Source organism: Schistocerca serialis, chromosome 3 (genome assembly GCF_023864345.2).
Source record: "Schistocerca serialis cubense isolate TAMUIC-IGC-003099 chromosome 3, iqSchSeri2.2, whole genome shotgun sequence".
Classification (NCBI taxonomy): Eukaryota; Metazoa; Arthropoda; class Insecta; order Orthoptera; family Acrididae; genus Schistocerca; species Schistocerca serialis.
In genome coordinates, this window is record NC_064640.1 from 362,385,765 (window position 1) to 362,402,430 (window position 16,666).

Below are 16,666 nucleotides of genomic sequence, written 5' to 3' on the forward strand. Positions count from 1 at the left end.
TGGCAAAAGAAGGCCATCAGATGTATACTAGGATTAGCAGCCAGAGATTCCTGCAGAAACCACTTTAAATATCTCAGTGTAATGACAGTACCTAGCATATACATATATAACTGTTTAATGTATGCTAAAGAAAATTTGGACAAATTCAGCATGAGATGTGGTGTGTGTGTGTGTGTGTGTGTGTGTGTGTGTGTGTGTGTTGTATGAAAAATACACACACACACACACACACACACACACACACACACACACACACACACACAATACCAGAAATAGTCGCTTGTTGGATTTTCCTTTCTCGAGGCTAGCTGTTGTCCATAATAACTACAAACATCTGGGCATAAAATTTTTTAATAAGTTACCATACTCAGCTCGTACAGCCCCATTTAATAAATTCAAGAGTGTATTGCAAAATTGGTTAAAGTGCAGTGAATTCTATACAATTGAAGAATTCCTAGGAAATACTCATTATAATAGAAGCTTTTAATAAGTGATAAATAAATGTTTTCAATTCTTAAATAAGCTAAATAATTCTGTGTATGTAAGTGTTTATTGTGCTTAACTGTACTCCATTGTAAACTTTGACAAAGCCAATTGTATGAAAAATACTGAAAGGCGAATAAAAATATTATATTCTATGCTGTAACAAGTTTAATTATAATCAGCTTAGTGGCAGCAGGTGAACAGTTTGTTACAGACATGTTCTTGTGCTCATGTGAAAGATCTCCTTGTATGTGGTCTGACCCAAAGGAAACAAGACTGAGATTTCATATTTGTGTAATTATTAAATATGTTAACGGTGGTCATTTTCAGAATAGAATTCAGTTGAGTTGACTCTTGTCTGAATTGTTCCTTCCACTGCTCAAAGCATGTCTGCATGTCATTTTCAGTGATTGTGTGGGAGCTATGATGTTTTTCCCTTAAAGTTGAGCACAAGAATATCTTTATAGCAGACAGTTTGTTTGGTGCCTCATAGCTTAATTTTCATGCAACTTGTGCACAGTTTATACATTAATTAGAAAATGAGAGGCCTGAGCGTATGAACTCCTGGCTTGCCTGACCATTGTGAAACTCGTGCAGCAACCCATTAATAAATAATCTTGTGTGACATGTTGAATAATCGGGTTTTTGTCTATGACATGGCTGTCTGCTCTGGTAGGGAAACACAAAAGTTTTCGAGAGAGAGAGAGAGAGAGAGAGAGTGAGAGTGAGAGTGAGAGTGGTGAGTGCTGGGCAGCCCCAGTGCATTACATTGTGCTGGCTGGACACACAACACTGGGATTACCCAGCAGACTGACAGTGACTCTAATGAAATCTCATGGAAGAAGAAAAAGAAAACTTTACGAGAGAAATGGAAAGTAATGTAGAAAGTGGCAGACTGGTCCACAATAAATGAGTAAAGTGGATGGAGACACAACATTGTCCAAGAAGTAACTTCCAAAGCTATAGGAAAAAGAAAATTACATAACAAAATTTAATGTGGAATCAAGAAACTTCTGGAGAGAAAAAATGAGGAAATAGTGGAATCACAAAAGGAACCATGTTCCACTGAAGGGTAGAATCTCTATAAAATCCATCAGGGAACACAATAAACTTAACAAAAGAGAAAAGTGAATAAAACCATTACAAGAGAAGCAGAGAACGGTTGTAACCATCACAGCAAAAAGCAAATGTATCAAAATAAAAAAAATAATAAAAATCTTCCTACATATTCACTAAGTCAGCTCATAAAGGATCAGCCTGAGGAAAAAATCTGACAAACAAAAGTAATATAAAAAAACATAGAAGACATATTTTTCAGAGCTACTCAACTGTAATAGTCTGTGATCTTACTTTAAATTTAAAGAACAAGATAGAGTTGATATTTAAGCCACCATCCCATCCATCATTGAGATATGGCAAGCAATAAAGAAACAGCAATGCTTGTGGATGGACCATATATACAATGCGCTATTAAAAAAATGTTGGATCTGATAATTCAGAAAAATTATCCCCCTGTGTGTGATAACTACAGAGGAATTGCTGTACATGTCAGTTAAAATGTCGTATTAATGTGTCTGTTAGGCATAGGCATCCCCATGTCTGAGGAACTAATTGGGGAGTACCAGTGTGGTTTTCACAGAAGCAGGTCAAAATTAGATCATTTGTTGACTCTATTTATTGAGCAGATATTGCAATTCGGTGCAGATGTCCATATACTATCTCTAGATTTAAAAAAAAAAGGACCACTGATTGTATAAAATACCTGTCCCTAGTATAGTGAAGGAGTCTGAAATGCACTCGAAACAGATCAGATCAATTAAAATGTGTATAGATGAAACTTTATGCCATATAAAGACACTTGTCAGAAAAACTGAAAATTTTAAGTTGAGCGCTGACGAGAACAAGGGACACCGTTGCACTTTTTTTTTTTTTTCCTCATCATAGAGAAGTTTGGTAGACAGTTAACAAAGGGATCAAACTGTAGGGTACGAACATAGACTTTTCTACACAGGTGATTTAGCATAAATAAGTAGCTTCAAAACAGAATTAATCAGAATGCAAAACTGTTACAAAATTGCTGAGAAAACAGGATTATGTATTAATGAAGACAGAATATTTAGCCATAACTAAGAAAATCCAAAGTGATGCACCTCTTACTGTAGACGGATTCAATTTCAAGATAGCTGTTCACTTAAAGTGCTTAAAGAAGTCTTTTTAGCAATGACAACAGAATATACCCACATAGCAGCAGCTAAAAGAATGCTTTACAGAGATATCAGTATCTGAAGGTAATAATCAGCTTGTTCTAAGTTCAAATTTGCTAATATCAGGTCAAGTATCATACCAGTATTACCATACAGATATGCAGCTTTAATGTATAGAAAAAAAATGGGTTAATGAAAACTATTAATGCTTGAAACAAAAATATAAAACATTTCTTGTTGATGAAAATAATGTAGAATGGAGAAAAGGAGAGAAATTAACTATTATGGAAGTTACACAAATATCATGACATTATCACAGTGCTAAAGGGGAGGAGGCTGATCTGGGTTGGTAACGTAGAACAACATTGGTTAATAGACTACCTACAATAGCACTCCATAGCACGATAGCTGCAGTTAGAGGAAGATTATGTCCCGGAATAATGTGGTGAGACAACATACAGGATGATACATATAGGATCAACATCAACTCTAAGTGACCAACTGACACACTCAATAAAAAGAAATTGAAGAGGCTCATACGTCTTATAATGTCGAGCAAGTAAGTTGTCTTGTCATGTATTACAGCTTGTGTTTTCAGGCTGTTACATTTTATACATTGTCAATCTGTCATCATCATCATCATCATCATCATCATCATCATGTTTCTGGAGTGCAAGTTTCTTTTTGTTGAGCAGTGGAAAGGGGAGATATTGTAGGAGGTGGGAGAAAAGGAAGAGAAAAGATCAGTGAAAAGTAAACAGAAAGAAAACTAGCAATTTCAAAAGGGTGAAGTACTCTAACTGAATATTTATGTTATACCAAGTGCATGATGATAAGTTCCCTAAAACTAAATCACTAGAGGAAGTAAAAGAATCTTGTGTGTTTTAGGGAAGTCCCATATTTTGAATGTATGTAGTCCATTAACAGATACAGTTTCACATTGATATTGATCACTGTTAATGTTACATTGGAATGTGGAATTATGTATCGAGAACATGAGTGTAAAGAATTGTTAATATTATCACAATGGTTTATTGTGAAGACAGTGTAAATCTAAAATCTTATTTTTCCTTAATCTTTATCATTACTGAGAAATTTAAATAATAAAAGATGGGGTAATTTTTGTGAGATATTGTCACTGAGTCAGTGCATGAAACTGAATTTTAATGAAGAAGACATCATGATGTGCTTATTAAGAGTAGACGAAATTTGATGTTGTTTATATATGTCTGTTACCAGTGTCTAAACTAAGTGAATGGTAACTATCCCATACACAACTTAGAAGAGCATGAGTTGGGCATGTAGCTGAATGCATATTTACAATATTGCAGTCATAGGCTTTTGAGAGGAAGAAGAATTGTGGAAAAGTTGTAACATATGGACACTTGTATGAGGTAACCATGTATTGTGGTCGTGGTTGGAGTGGCTGTATAAATACCTCCTACATTTTGAAACCCTGCAATGTTAAAGAGCTGTCAAAATTTTGTAAATGCTTTCTATCTAGTAACACACACACACACACACACACACACACACACACACACACACACACACACACACACACACACACACAGAGAGAGAGAGAGAGAGAGAGAGAGAGAGAGAGAGAGAGAGAGAGAGAACACTGTAGTTCTTATAATTCTATGTAAAAAAAAGTTCCTTATTCCTGCTGAGTATAAAATTATTGGTTAAGTAATAACATTGTTTACATTGTTCATGGAAAAAATAATATTAGGAAAATGGCTTGTTTGTCCCTTTGAATTTCCTGTATGAACTATAAATCATCATCAAATTACATTACATCATAAACTTAAGATAAAGTGAAAATTTGTCTTATTATCAAGTAAAGGAAAGTCTGTATTCCCATGTATAAACTTTTGTGATTTTTTTTTTTTGTGTGTGTGTGTGTGTGTGTGTGTGTGTGTGTGTGTGTGTGTGTGTGTTAGTAAAACTGTCTGTATGGGCCCCAATTTAGTTTTACATTTTGTATATGGTATTGTATGTTCCAGTTGGATGATTATGGTAAGAGTGCCAATGGATTGTTGAAAAAGTTTCTGCTTTCAGCATCCATTCTGAGCAGTGACTGCATTATTCTGGACAATAAGTGTTATTTGTCAATACTTTCTGTACTTAATTGTTTAGTAACAAAATTTAGTAGATTGGGAAACTGAATAGAAATTGCTGTGCGTCTCCACCATGTCATGTTGAAGCTGTTGACTACCACAGTTTCTTGCTACTAGTATGCAAAATGAAGTTGAAGACTGGAGCCAAGTTTGTATGAGAAGCTTAATCATATATGAGAAGGATCTGTGTTTTAATAGTATTTATTACTGCCTGATCTTGAAGGGGAAAAAAGGGGGTGAGTGGGAGAGAATGTGGAATCTGGAATGAGACTTTCTACACCTGTTGACATTTTTGCTAAACACACTGAATATTTTCTATTTAATTATCATTTTTCTAACTTGTCTGTAAGTCGTAAGACAAGTATGGCTCATGAAAATTAAGTTTAGGCAAAAAATGTCAATAAACATGTCCAGATGAAACTTATGTCTGTTCCTTAATTTTAACTTCAGGTAGGCTGGAGCAACACACATTTCCTTGAACATTTTCCTACCCATTTTGGAAAATTAATTTTGATGATAATTTTCATTAAATAATGTTAAAGATATTTCATCTAAATAGAAGAAACTTTAACATAAACGTTGTTGCTGAGAAAGGAAAAATAAGTTTTTTCTGCCTTGTGAATGGTTCTTGCAATTACATCTTTTGGCAGGAGTAAATGTTCTTGCCAAATTTTATGACGACGTGATTTTTCAATGAATCTATTGCAAATTTATGTAACTGCTTCATCTAGTGGGTATGATGAAACATCAACAAAGTTAATTAAAGAATGTGATTATGAGTTAAGTAATATATTAAGCTATTTGTGTAACCAGTCATTTAGCAGTGGAATTTTCCTGAATGGTTGAAATATGCTGGAGTTAAGCCACTGTTTAAGAAGGGAGATAAAGAAATAGCATCAAATTTCCGTCCAATTTCACTGTTGCCAGCATTCTCAAAAATTGTAGAAAAAGTAATGTACAGTTGGCTATATAACCACCTTATCTCAAATAACATACTGTCAAAGTCACAGTCTGGATTTCTAAAAGGTTCTGATATTGAGAAGGCTATCTACACTTACAGTGAAAATGTGCTTAATTCATTAGACAAAAAATTGCAGACAACTGGTATATTTTGTGGTCTGTCAAAGGCATTTGACTGTGTAAATCACAATATCCTTTTAAGTAAATTAGAATATTATAGTGTAACAGGAAGTGCTGCAAAATGGTTCAAATCTTGTATCTCTGGCAGGAAACAAAAGGTGTTATTAGGAAAGAGACATGTATCAATCTATCAGGCATCATCCATCGTCCAACTGAGAGCTAATTACATGTGGGGTCCCACAAGGTTCCATTTTGGGGTCCTTACCTTTTCTTGTGTATATCAATGACCTTTCATCAATAACATTACCAGATGCCAAGTTAGTTTTGTTTGCCGATGTTACAAACGTTGCAATAAATAGCAAAACAAGTGCAGTCTTAGAAAGATCAACTAATAAAATATTTGTGGACATTAATCACTGGTTCCTAGCCAATTCTTTGTCACTAAACTTTGAAAAAACACACTACATGCAGTTCAGAACTTGTAAGGGGTGTCCCATGAGTATATGTCTAACATACGATGACAAGAAGATAGAAGAAGTGGACAGCGTTAAATTCTTGGAATTACAGCTAGATAATAAATTCAACTGGGAGGAGCACACCACAGAACTGCTGAAGCCTCTTAACAAATCTCTGTTTGCAATGCAAATTTTGTCAGACATAGGGGATATAAATATGAAAAAGCTGGCCTACTATGCTTATTTTCATTCCATAATGTCATATGGGATTATTTTTTGGGGTAATTCATCAAGCCAAGCGTAAGTTTTCCGGGCACAAAAATGTGCAGTAAGAGTTATATGTGGTGTGAACTCCAGAGCATCCTGCAGAAGCCTGTTTAGGGAACTAGGGATACTAACTACTAATTCCCAATATATTTATTCCTTAATGAAATTTGTCATTAAAAATATATCACTTTTTCAAACCAACAGCTCAATTCATGGAATCAATACTAGAAATAAGAATAATCTTCACAAGGATTTAAAGTCACTTACTCTTGTACGAAAAGGTGTGCATTATTCACGAACACACATTTTCAATAACTTGGCAGCAGCCATAAAAAGCTTAACAACCAATGAAATTCACTTTAAGAGAAGCCGAAAGGATTTATTGGCGGTCAACTCCTTCTTATATATATATATCAGGGGAAACATTCCACATGGGAAAAATAGATCTAAAAACAAAGATGCTGTAACTTGCCAAACAAAAGTGTTGGTATGTTGATAGAGACAATAAAACAAACACAGACACACACACACACACACACACACACACACACACACACACACACACACACACAAGCTGAACAATTTCAGTGCAGTAATGTGTTCATTGTGTGTGTGTGTGTGTGTGTGTGTGTGTGTGTGTGAGTGTGTGTGTGTGTGTGTGTGTGTAAGTACAATCTAACTTCTGCACCATTTCAGTGCAGTAATGTGTTCATTGTAAATAAGTATTATAGTAGTTGTATTACATGTTTATTACCTTATAAATAAATAAAAAAACTTTTTAATTTTAAATTCAGTGCATTAGTATTTGTAAAATGACTCTTTCATATAGTGTTCATTAAAAAATGATGATCATTCCACCTGGGACCTGTGGAATGGTACATTAGCTTATTTGTTTTGGTTGTAAATATTTGTCATATATTGTTTTTCTGACATGTTCCACATCCTGGAGGACCTCCTCATTACGGATCAATTGGAATGAAAGTAAATATAATATAATCTAATCTAAAGTACAAAAAAAGTGTGTGGTCGATGCAAAGAGAAGACTGCTGTATACATTGTGATACTATCTTACTGAACTCTGTAATGGGGGCGATACTTCACTTGCATCATGCACCCCTGTGGTTGGCACTGGTAATCACTGAAGTGCTAAAATTCACTGAACCCTAAAATGAAGTTTTGAGAATTAATTTTCAATGTTTTTTTCCTCCCTAATCTAGAAAACAAGTCATTCACGTAAATACTTACATAAATTATTTCACAATTTAAAAGTTCAGTTGTGTATTGGTGTTGGCAGTCCTAGTATTAACAGGTCTTTCCCCCCATTTAGCATGTTATTTAGTCTAAAGGAAAAAATCCCTTTTAATGATCTCAGTTATATAAAGTTCTTGGGGGCATACTTAGCTGACAAATTGTCGTGGGAGCAACACATAAAATACATTTGTCTTAAGTTGCCTAGAGCAATTGAATTGTTAAGATGTCTTATGAAATGTATACAAGGAGCCTATGTTAAAATATTTTGTTTTGCATTTTTTCATATGGACCTACTTTCTGGGGATACTCCAGCCATGTTTAAAACCTATTACTTCTACAGAAGAAAGCAGTCGTTACATGTTCTCAACATAAAGCAAATTGTAAGCCCTTGTTCTCTCAATGGAAAATAATGACTGTTATAAATCTGTACATATACCAAGTGTTATTTATACAAAACGGAATCTACATGAAGTAAAATGTAGAAATAATATTCACGGTCACAACACATGGAAGAATGATTCCATACATGTGTCATACCATATACGATCAAAGACATCGTATCATATGGGAAGGCACCTTGTTCTCTCTGCATTACTAGCCACACCCATTGACCAGTTGCAGCAACAGTTGTGTTTGGCATAGAACACAATTTTCCAAAGAGACATCCACTACCTCTATGGTCATCTTTATAAACAACTCAGAATGTTTTGCAGCTAGATGAGAATTTACAAAATATTTGGCTTGTCCAGTACAGTTTTTCCTTACGTGTATGACCTTGTGCTCATGATCATGTACACTGAAAAACTTGTATAATTTATGAATGGAGCATCATTCATATGAGATCATTACTTAAGTGTCAGTTATTGCTCTCAGTGATAGAGTAGTAAGTCCGTAGCACCTGTTCTTTGCTTACTATTGAACATCTTCCCAAATCCATTATGTCGGTTTTGAATTTTTACCTCTACTTGCGTATGATGATTCTTCACATGTGAAGCATGTAATTGTTTGAAACTTAAGTCATTTCACCAAAACACACTTAGTGTTACTGTTAGTGCGTTGAGCTTCATTTTCTTCCTAAAGGTAACTATTTTTTTTATTTGGCAATGGAGATATAAAAAAACTACTGCAGACAACTTAGCCCTAAGGCATGATTGAGCTACAAATAAATTTTGATAAAGTAACAGCTAATTTTAAGTATCCATTTTTTTCTGTGTTTGTAAGTAATATTGCAGTGTCTGCAAATAAGATGGCACATCCCTTATTTAACCCTCACTGATTTCATAATTTTGAAATAAAGTATCAGACATTTGTTTTGGAGTCACATGGTTCAGTTTATGCACTTTTCAGAAGATGATGTGTAGCACTACTAGACTGAATTATTTAATTTGAGAACAAACAACAGAACTGTTAATGTTGGCAGAGTTTTGGATTATTAAGAAAAATACTCACTCTTCCATTACACACTTTAAAGTCCTGATGTGTAACTTGTGTTGTTAATAGGGTCTTAATTACTTGGGAGTGAGAAAACATAGAATTAAAACTCTGATTGAGGTACAAAAAATTTCTACCAACTTAAGGTGGGAGTAGCCTAAATGTAACTTTCAGCTGTGAGGCTCAAAAGGGGAGGAGAAAACAAAAGGAAACTTGTGACTTCTGAAACTTGTTGGATGGAGAGGGTTCAGTCATTATAAAACTGAGATTTCAGAAATTGGCAGTGTGAGCCCACATATGAGTATGACATTACGATATTACACCCCCTCTGGCCTGGATGCATTCACTGATTCAGTTGTGAAGGTTGTCGTGAAGCCATTGTATCTTCTGAGGTAAGATGGGCCGCAACTGTTGCAACTGATCCTTGACATCGTGGATACTAGGACTGAGACAGAGGTGATGTACCCATGCATGTTCTATTGGGGACCACTACAAGCCAGGACCTGAAGTCATACCCGATGGCTCCCCACATTGTTATGTCCGGGGTAAATATTCTCCAAAACAGTGGAAGAATGGGAGCTCTCATGAGATTGCGATGTACAATATGCTGATGATGCACATGCGTTCAAAGTTATATTGACATCTAACCATATCTTCTGGGTGCTTCACTTTTTTTGTGTGGCAGTGTACATTCACATTTTGTTCCAACATGATTATTACAAAACTAGAAACATTATCCATTAATTAAAATTTCCAAAGCAAAAAAGAGCAACAGATACAAGGGTTGGAACTTTAATAGTGGCAACTATTTATCTACAGCTCGTACAAAATAACGTGGTTAAAAATTTTACTGACCTTCAAAGTAGTCACCAGCATTGTGTAGAAGCCATTGCCAGTGGTGTGGAAGTCGTAGGATACTCTTAGCAGTGCCAGTTGTGTTGACACTTTGAGTGGCACGGTCTGTTGACCAACGAATTTGTAGCCATTCTGAAGCGAATGCTGTGAAGTGTTTCCTTCAGTTTAGAAATCGAGTTGAACTTCTTAAGGCTTAAGTCAGGGGAGTGCAGTAGGTGGTATAGCACTTAGCAGACCCATCAATCAAACAAATCGGTAACAGCTTGCACTGTACGTGCTTGAGATTTGTTCTGCAAACTGGTCAGGTCCTGCAGAAAGTGTTATCAATTCTGTCTCTATGCTGTTCATTTTTGGAACACAACCTACAACCAGCTTAGAGACAAAAGTGATAACACTTTCTTCAGGACCTGACCATTTTGCAGGACAATGCTCAAGCACATACAGTGTAAGCTGTTACTAATTTGTTTGTTTGATGGGGCTGCTAAGTGCTATACCACTTACTGCACTCCCCTGACTTAAGCCCTTGTGACTTCAACTCTATTTCTAAATTGAGGGAAACACTTTACGGCATTTACTTCAGAACTGCTACAAATTTGTCAGGCAATAGACCGCGGTGCTTGAACTGTCAACACAACTGGCACTGCTAAGAGTATCCTACGACTTCCACATTGCTGGCAACGAGTTATACAATGCTGGTGACTACTTTGAAGGTCAGTAAAACTTTGAATCATGTACCTATTTTGTACGAGCTGTAAATAAATAGTTGGCACTATTAAAGTTCCGACCCTCATAGATAACATAAAAATATAGAATTCTTAAATGTATTTGAACTCTGATGGATTTGTCTGTTGTTTCGTCCATATTCCTGCATCTCTTGAGATTTTTTTTAAAATCCTGTATTTGATATCATTGATGAAAGTATGAGCTTCTCGTTGTTTTGATTGTTCCTGCAAGTAACATGATGTTATATTCATTCTGAATGGGCTCCAATAGCAATTTCCACCGTATTGCAGGCTGTATTAAACATTACCACTTTACAGCTGAAAATGTTGCTAAAGCAATGCTGAATTTAGTGTTCTTACCTTTCACTCTAGTATCATAACAGTAGCCACATTATGAAGTTATTCTTACTGGTATATGAATGGCTCTGTGCTTATTCTTTCATTGTTTTGGAGAATATTTACTCATGGCATAATGATGTGTGTACCAGGTTTAGATTAGATTAGATTAGATTAGATTAATACTAGTTCCATGGATCATGAATACGATATTTCGTAATGATGTGGAACGAGTCAAATTTTCCAATACATAACATAATTAAGTTAATTTAACAACATACTTAAATTAATATAATAACTTTATTTTTTTTGTGTTTTTTTATTTTTTATTTTTTTATTTTTTATATTTTTTTTTCTTAATTTATATCTAAAAATTCCTCTATGATGTAGGAGTAGTTGTCATTCAGAAATTCTTTTAATTTCTTCTTAAATACATGTTGGTTATCTGCCAGATTTTGATACTATTTGGTAAGTGACCAAAGACTTTAGTGGCAGTATAATTCATCCCTTTCTGTGCCAAAGTTAGATTTAATCTTGAATAGTGAAGATCATCCTTTCTCCTAGTATTGTAGTTATGCACACTGCTATTACTTTTGAATTGGGTTTGGTTGTTTATAACAAATTTCATAAGAGAGTATATATACTGAGAAGCTACTGTGAATATCCCTAGGTCCTTAAATAAATGTCTGCAGGATGATCTTGGGTGGACTCCAGCAATTATTCTGATTACACTCTTTTCTGCAATAAATACTTTATTCTTCAGTGATGAATTACCCCAAAATATGATACCATATGCAAGCAATGAGTGAAAATAGGCGTAGTAAACTAATTTACTAAAATGTTTATCACCAAAATTTGCAATGACCCTTATTGCATAAGTAGCTGAACTCAAACGTTTCAGCAGATCATCAATGTGTTTCTTCCAATTTAATCTCTCATCAATGGACACACCTAAAAATTTTGAATATTCTACCTGATTAAGGTCTATATTTATTAATGGCGTCATACCATTTACTGTACGGAACTGTATGTACTGTGTCTTATCAAAATTCAGTGAGAGTCCGTTTACAAGGTACCACTTAGTAATTTTCTGAAAGACGTTATTGACAATTTCATCAGTTAATTCTTGTTTCTCAGATGTGATTACTATACTTGTATCATCAGCAAAGAGAACTAACTTTGCCTCTTCATGAATATAGAATGGCAAGTCATCAATGTATATTAAGAACAACAAAGGACCCAAGACTGACCCTTGTGGAACCCCATTCTTGATAGTTCCCCAGTTTGCGGAATGTGCTGATCTTAGCTTATTATGAGAACTGCTTATTTCAACTTTCTGCCCTCGTCCAGTTAGGTACGAATTGAACCATTTGTGCACTGTCCCGCTCATGCCACAATACTTGAGCTTGTCTAGCAGAATTTCATGATTTACACAATCAAAAGCCTTTGAGAGATCACAAAAAATCCCAATGGGTGGTGTTCGGTTATTCAGATCATTCAAAATTTGATTGGTGAAGGCATATATGGCATTTTCTCTTGAAAAACCTTTCTGGAAACCAAACTGACATTTTGATAGTACTTCATTTTTACAGATACGTGAAGCTACTCTTGAATACATTACTTTCTCAAAAATTTTGGAGAAGGCTGTTAGAAGGGAGATTGGACGGTAATTGTTAACATCAGATCTATCCCCCTTTTTATGCAAAGGTATAACAATAGCATATTTCAGTCTATCAGGGAAAATGACCCTGTTCCAGAGAGCTATTGCACAGGTGGCTGAGAATCTTACTTATCTGTTGAGAACAAGCTTTTAGTATTTTGCTGGAAATGCCATCAATTCCATGTGAGTTTTTGCTTTTAAGCAAGTTTATTATTTTCCTAATTTCAGAGGGAGAAGTGGGTGAGATTTCAATTGTATCAAATTGCATAGGTATGGCCTCTTCCATTAACAGCCTAGCATCTTCTAATGAACACCTGGATCATACTATATCCACAACATTTAGAAAATGATTATTAAAAATATTTTCAACTTCTGACTTTTTGTTTGTAAAGTTTTCATTCAATTTGATGGTAATACTGTCTTCCTGTTCTCTTGGTTGACCTGTTTCTCTTTTAATAATATTCCAAATTGTTTTAATTTTACTATCAGACTTGCTGATTTCAGACATGATACACATACATCTGGATTTTTTAACAACTTTTCATAATATAACACACTAGTTTTTATAATGTTTGATAGTTTCTGGGTCACTACTCTTTCTTGCTGTCAGATACATTTCCCTTTTCCGGTTACAAGATATTTTTATACTCTTAGTAAGCCATGATTTGTTACTTGGTTTCTTACGAGTATATTTAACTATTTTCTTGGGGAAGCAGTTTTCAAATGCATTTACAAAAATGTCATGAAATAAATAATATTTTAAATTGGCATCGGGTTCACGGTACACCTCATCCCAGTCTAACTGCTGTAGAATTTCCCTGAAATTTGCAATTGTTAAATCGTTGACTGAACGTACTACTTTGGAGGACTGTTTAGTATTGCTGAATGGAGCTATGTCATATATTGTAACTAGCTGTGCACTATGATCAGAAAGACCATTCTCAACAGGCTGAACATTTATCTGGTGAAACTTATCTTGGTCTATAATGAAGTTATCTATCAGTGAGCTGCTATCCTTTACCACCCGAGTAGGAAAATCAATAACGGGTGTCAAATTGAAAGAACCGAGTAATACTTCAAGGTCATTTTTCCTATTACCCTCTTTCAGAGAATCTACATTGAAGTCCCCACAAATAATAATTTGCTTTCCCCCGTCTGACAGTTAGCACAACAAGGAGTCCAAATTTTTCAGAAATAGATGAAAATTTCCTGATGGGGACCTATATACAGTTACAATTATAAATGTGCCTTTATTTAATTTAAGCTCACAGGCACATGCTTCTATATGTTTCTCTACACAAAACTTTTTTGTTTCTATACTTTTTGCACAATGATAACTTTTGACATATATGGCAACTCCTCCTTTCTCCATATTTTCTCTCTTTACATGTGCAGAGAGCTTATATCCACTTACATTTGCCTTATCCATATCAGTAACAATGTGATGCTCAGACAGGCATAGTATATCTATTTCATCCTCAGCTTCTAAATCTTCTAAACAAACCAGAAGCTCATCTATTTTATTCTTTAAACTCCCAATATTTTGATGAAATATACTTACATTATTTTTAATTATACTTTTATGAGAACGTTTCCTTATTCTAACATTTGCAGTACTCTCCTGTCTGAATTTCTCATTGTGCTTAGGCCTAGTTCCTATAGCAGTGGTCACATGGTGTTCAGAGAGGCAGATTATGTCAACTGGGTTGGGTGACTTTAATTCATCAATGCATTTACCTAGGACTGAGATACAACTTGTTGGAGATAAAATTTCTGGTGATTGGTGAAAATTAGTAATTGACAGCTGTGATTGGTGATCCAATGTGCTAGACTTGTGCTGTTTAATTTCTTTCCTAAACTGGAGATGTTTCAATCCTGACCTCTCGTAGAACTTGACATCTTTCTGTCTTACCTATCCTAAAAAAGGTGCTGCTCCAACACCTGTAACCACTGGTATTTTACCATTCATGGCAGTGCCTGCCCCCCCTTAAATTTCCTGCTATTACCCCAGCCAGTTTCCCCTTCCCTTTCCTGTTGAGATGTAGGCCGTGCCTGGTATAGGCCCACCTACTGAGAGAATCAACAGGAACCACACCAATATGAGCCCCCGCACCCGACCCAAGCAGCCGTTCCAACTCCAAATTAACTCTCCCAACAGGAGAGTTCAAATGAGGCCGGTCATGGCGTCTCAGGACAGATACAAATTCAACATTGGTGTGAATTTGGTCCACGGCCAGTGTGCCTCCATGAATCCTGGAAGTGGCATGCTAATACAGGCAGCCAGCTGGGCAGTTACATGATAAACTCTGTACAATTTCCAGAATCTTATTGGAATCAGTGATTGAGGTAGCGTATTGGTAAGAAACTGTACTTGCATTTGAGAAGAATACTGCAAGTAAGAAGGCGGGTTGGCAGAGAGAGAGAGAGAGAGAGAGAGAGAGAGAGAGAGAGAGAGAGAGACCCCACATTTCAGCTTCACTAGTAACTGGCAGCGCTGGGATAAGTGCCATTGCAATTCCGAAATATCCTCAGCATACGTAAGATAACATGAAAATACACACTAAATGTTTTATGTGCACCCTGAAGGGCATTTTACAGACAGGCACAGCTGACTGACACTGTTGGCTGGTATGTCACGTGATATTTTGTCTTTTGCTGCTGCACATCACCCTAGCTCACACCTTTGTACATGCACATGGCTCCAGTAACATACTACAGGTAATGAGATTCCGGAATAGAGAGAGATAATCTCAAAATTGCATGGTGCAATTGAAGAAGAAAAAATACAGGAAGATTGTGTGAGGGGGGTTTAAGTGAGCAAAAGTTATTGGTGAGGAAGAATTGAAGGGAAGTGGGGAATAGAAACAATTAAGTCAGGCTGATACTAATAAATGGAGAGAGAGAGATTGCAGGATATAAAAAAGGAAAAAGGATTGATCTTAGATGGCTAAGAGTGAGAATCAAGAAGAGCAAAGATGGAAAGAAAGTGTTCATTTATGTACTGTTATGCTACATAGTGTATTTAGCAATGTATTGTATGTTGTTGTTGAAAGCAGAATGTCTGTGGCTATTTGTTGTTACTGAGAGCTTAATAGTGGTTAGTCTAATACAAATATTTGGACAAAACTTGCAGGTCTTTTTATATAACACATGTATGAGATTCAAATATGTATGTTAGTAGCTGGTCTCAAGTATGTGTTATGGGTGGAGAATCATAACTGTTCTCATGTGTATGAATTGTTAGGGATAGAATTGTGTTTAGGGATGTTATACTGTATTTGAAGTATACTGTCTTTCATGACTATTTATACTGAGTTGATGACTGATGGTAAAAAAGGTGTCTGAACTCGTATTTCAGTAGCTTCCATGTTATTAGCACTGAACACCTTGTAAAACAAATTATACAGCCTTATGAAATGTTGATTATTTTTTCCTTTGGAAATTCACTTTATGTACTATTTACATATTTTTTTAGGTGGTGTAGTGATATTGCATGGTAAATGTGTTAATAAAAAATCAAAAAGATTGAAAAAATATGTGCTAATTAACATAAGTTTTGGTTTGATACAGACAGTGGTAATGGCAATTATTAAACTGATTTTCTTACACATACCTTGTATGTTCTTTATCCAATGTACCTTTTGTTCTATAGACTTAGACTAAAAATATGTGCAGTTTTTCCTTTGTAAGCAGTCTTCATAAAAAGAATTGTTTTAGTAATTCTTTGATGAATGTTTCAAAACTTACTACCGATAATTAAATTGACATCATGCATTTTAACACTTAGATGACAGTCCTT

At 35.3% G+C, this 16,666-nt stretch overlaps 1 protein-coding gene across 1 annotated transcript in view; it reads left to right on the forward strand.

Annotated features, from left to right (window-relative positions):
• The window catches only part of LOC126470172 (congested-like trachea protein), a 180,277-nt gene that overhangs the window by 129,030 nt on the left and 34,581 nt on the right, over window positions 1-16,666 (forward strand). The gene's annotated exons all lie outside the window — the stretch shown is intronic.